This window comes from Dromiciops gliroides, chromosome 3 (assembly GCF_019393635.1).
Source record: "Dromiciops gliroides isolate mDroGli1 chromosome 3, mDroGli1.pri, whole genome shotgun sequence".
Lineage (NCBI taxonomy): Eukaryota > Metazoa > Chordata > Mammalia > Microbiotheria > Microbiotheriidae > Dromiciops > Dromiciops gliroides.
Genome location: NC_057863.1, coordinates 482,128,310 through 482,133,032, shown reverse-complemented (window position 1 = coordinate 482,133,032; position 4,723 = coordinate 482,128,310).

Below are 4,723 nucleotides of genomic sequence, written 5' to 3'. Positions count from 1 at the left end.
ATCATAAAAACAGCAAGTCTCAGAGGCAGAATCTGAAAAACAGTGCCCCAGGTCTAGAATCATTATTCTTTCCCTTATTGTGCCACAGTCTCTTTGAAGGAGTTGTGACTGATTCAGCCGAATATTAAAATGTGGCTTAGGCTTGAATTAGGGTTTGCTTTGCCATATTTGAAGCAAAATGGCAGCTTCAAATGATCTTGGCTGCTATGATATTAAATTGATCCAAATAGCATTTGGTGCATGGGTTGATTACAGAGATCTGGGATCAGCAGATCATAGAGGCGGCAGCCATGCCAGAGGGAAATATTCTTATACAGCGAGGGTCAAAATGTGGTTGCATAAAGGGGAATGAGATCTGGATTGGTTTGAAGCTCAGAGGGGTATTTGGTGGTTATAGGTGGGCATTGATAAGGGCTGCCACAAAGCAGGGCCACGGCTGCTCAGAGTCTGAGCCTTATCTTTCATGACTATAAAGAGAAAGAGCTTGAAAAATGAATCCTTACTGAGGGTGGGAGAAATATTATTCTTCTGCCTGGGCAGGGGAGTATAATGGCAGGATTACCAGCTCTGAAGTCAGGATCCCAGCTACCCTGTTACTTAGTAGGTATATGACCTTTGGAAATAATAATCACGGTACACATTAATATGTTTTTTTTTCTTTTGCTTTTTTTTGTGTGGGGGGGGCAATGGGGGTTAAGTGACTTGCCCAGGGTCACACAGCTAGTAAGTGTCAAATGTCTGAGTCTGGATTTGAACTCAGGTCCTCCTGAATCCAGGGCCAGTGCTTTATCCACTGTGCCACCTAGCTGCCCCAATATGGGGTTTTAAAAATCTTTATTTTATTTTTAATTTATGGAACAAAATAAGCATTTCCATAACATGATATAATTTTTAAAAGATGATTCCATATGAAACTACAAATTTATTATATATGACTTCCTATTCCTTTTAAATACATAATAAAGGTATCATGTAAATTTCTTTTTTCCCCTTTTTTGTTCCCCTCTCCTTCCCTCTCCCCTCCTAGAGATGGCAATAATAACACTACACACTAACATAGGGTTTGAAAGCTTGCGAAGCAATGAACATAAATTATCTCATTGGAATTTCCCCATAAAGCCCAAAAGAAGTACTGCAGTATCATAACTATTTTACAGATAAAAATATTTTGAGGCTCAGAGACTTGCCTGTGCTTGTACAACTTATAAATACCATAGGTGGGATTTGAACTTGGATATTAGTGACTCCAAGTACAGTACTCTGTCTTCTATGCCACTTGACTTTTTTTGTTGTTTTTTTTGTTTGTTTGTTTTTGGGTTTTTTTTTTTTTTTTGCAGGGCAATGAGGGTTAAGTGACTTGCCTAGGGTCACACAGCTAGTAAGTGTCAAGTGTCTGAGGCTGGATTTGAACCCAGGTACTCCTGAATCCAGGACCAGCACTTTACCACTGGGCCATCTAGCTGCCCCCACTACACTTCTTTAAGGATGTTGTTGTTGTTGTTCAGTTGAGTTTCCCACTCTTTGTGCCCCAATTTGGGTTTTCTTGGCAGATGCTGGAATAGTTTGCCATTTCCTTCTCCAGCTCATTTTACAGATGAGGAAACTGAGGAAAAAAGAGTGAAGTGACTTATACAGCTAGGAAGTGTCTGAGGCCAGATGTGAACTCAGGAAGATGAATCTTCTTGATTCCAGGAGGGGTACTCCATCCACTGCGCCCCCTAGCTGCATCTCTAAGGATGCTCATGTATAAAATGAGGGCATCACACTAAATGACTTCTAAGGTCCCTTCTAGTTCTAAGCCTATCACCCTAAAAAACCCTATTTTTTTTCACTTTTAAGTGGGAACTAATAAGCTCTTATCAGTAGCATAAAATATCCCCAAAGAAAGTTTTATTGCTTTACATTCTTCTAAAAGTATAGTCACTACAAAGCCATCACACTCACAAGTATCATCCTTACCCACCCCCAGCAAACTCATTTCCACAGAACCCTTGGATCACATTGCCTTTCTGCTCCATTATTAGATCCTAGATCTGGGGAGGAACCTCAGAGGCAACCTTTCCCAAACATCTGTCTTTTACAGGTGAGGAAACCAAGAAAGTTAATATACTCATCCAAGGTCACATAGGAAGGAAGTAACTAACCATGATTTGAACTCTGGTCTTCTGAGTCCAAATCCAGCTTTTTTTCTCCCTCATCATATCCCCTCTACAGAAAGAAATTAATCTAACCTTGATATCTTTCGGTTTTCATTTATGTTTTCCTTTCAGTTCCTTGGATGAAACATGTCTAGATGACCCCATAAGGGTCAAAAATATGCATTTTATCTCTGAAATGGAAAAAAAAAAAGAGAATCAACAATCTGTGGACTACGTCACAGGCGCCTTTCAGTCTGAAGCCGGCTGTAGTTTATCTCTTACCTTTAACTGCCAGTTTGAAAACATTACAATACGCTGATAACTTGAAATGAATAAGTACCGACACGGTTCAAAATGTCACTCTGGAAGCACCAATAAAAAGCCCATAATTTTAAAGCTGGCATCTTTCTGTGGCCAGTGAGCCAAGGAAGGGAAGTTTACATTTCAATTTCTTTGGGTTAAAAATTACTATTCTATCAGCCAAGGAGCAGTCTTGTGGGTGCTGGGGCAGCTGCATTCCTCACCAATGGTGAGGTGGAAAAATGCGGGGCCTGTTGACTGACATCTCCTCCAGCATAACTGCTCAGGGATGAGCTGAAGGAATATTTAAACCTAGAATGAATTCAGGCTAAGTCCTGCAGGAACTTAGATCCAGGCCCACTTTTTGGTCACCTCTCTTTTTGGAATAAAATGAAGGAGGGAAGGTGCTTGTTTGGAAGAAAGAACCCCGTAGGATAATGTGCCTGTAGATTGGAGATTTGATCCTCTGCCCAAGACAGGTTGCAATTGAGACAGAGATACAGCAAAGCACAATTGTGTGAGGAGGAGTACACAGCTGTTTTCCATGGGAGTGCTGACCGGTGGCTCTTTGGGGCATTTTTCATATCAAGGTATTGTGAAAGAACCATCGAGTGTTGGAGCTAGAAGATTTCTGGTCCAGGAGTTCTTAACTCTTTGGGGGTTATGGACCCCCAGGAGTCTAATGAAACCAATGGACCTCTCCTCATAATATTTTCAAATACCTAAAATAGATAGGATTTCAAAGGAAACCAATTATATTGAAATATAATCAAAATAGTCAAGTTTTCAGACTCCAGGTTAGGAACCCCTGTTCTAGTCCAATCCCTACATTTTATGTATGGGGAAACTGAGGCCAAGAGAGAACATTGGCCCCTCTCAGGCCAATGTTGTTTCTATCATGCGTTTCTCCCTCAACATTTGGAAAAAAAATTAAAAACCTAAAGTGAAAGGGCAGCTAGGTGATGCAGTGGATAGAGCACTGGCCCTGGATTCAGGAGGAGTTGAGTTCAAATCCAACCTCAGACACTTGACGCGTACTAGCTGTGTGACCCTGGGCAAGTCACTTAACCCCAATTGCCTCACCAAAAAAACAAACAAAAAAACCCTAAAGTGAAACTTCCCAGAAACACTGCTTTCTGCCTTCCCCCCATCAATCAATCAATGCCTTTTTTTTTTTTTTTAGTGAGGCAATTGGGGTTAAGTGACTTGCCCAGCGTCACACAGCTAGTAAGTGTTAAGTGTCTGAGACCGGATTTGAACTCGGGTACTCCTGAATCCAGAGCCGGTGCTTTATCCACTGCACCACCTAGCTGCCCTATGGAAGCTTCTGATCATTGGGGAAAGCTCCAGAACAAATCAGACTCCCATGAGACCTTCAGCCTGGATTAGGGATTATACTGTGAAGCACCAACCTGGAAATAATGAAAGACAGCTGCAAATGGGAAGATGAGAAGGACTGGGTAACAAGGAGGTCCTGAGCTATTCCTGAGCAGCAGTGAGCAGAGGGGAGTACAGCAGAAATGAAGCTTTGGAAGGGACCCAAAAGATGATAATAATGATGACTATGGTAACAAAATTTATATTGTGCTTTAAGATTTACAAAGCACAAATCATCACAAATGTTATCTCCTCTAGTCCTCCCAATAACTCTGGGAAGTAGATACTATTTTATCCTTATTTTAAATTTTTTTTGGAGGCACTTGGGGTTCAATGACTTGCCCAGGGTCACACAGCTAGTATCTCATGCTAGATTTGAACTCAGGTCCTTCTGATTGCAGGGCTGGTGTTCTACCCACTACACCACCTAGTGGCCCTATCCCTGTTTTACAGATGAGAAAACTGAGGTATAGAGAAGTCTTGCCCAGTGACTTGCCCAAGGGCACACAGCTAGTAAGTATCTGAAATATGAAGCCCATAGAATTCCTGAACCCAAGAATCCTAACAGAAGCCAAAACCAAGCAGAAAGATTGCACCAGACCCTAACCTACTCCCAAGGGGCAGAAGGCCTTGAACCCCAAGCTTTTACCACTGGAGCCATGAGTTTTGAGGCAGCTATGTTTCTCTCCAAATATTCTGGGATAATTAGAAGGGAGTACCGCAGACTGTACTCTCCATCATCCCCCTCCAAATTCTTCCTCCTGGAAGATCACTTCAACCCTGAAATTCACAACCAGGAAGTACCCCCAGCCTCTGCCACCCCTCCTTCTGATCAAACAGCTCCTCCCAAACCTCCGTTAAAGGAGGGCGCCCAGGCCAGGGTGCAATTAGGACTTCTCTATCATGCC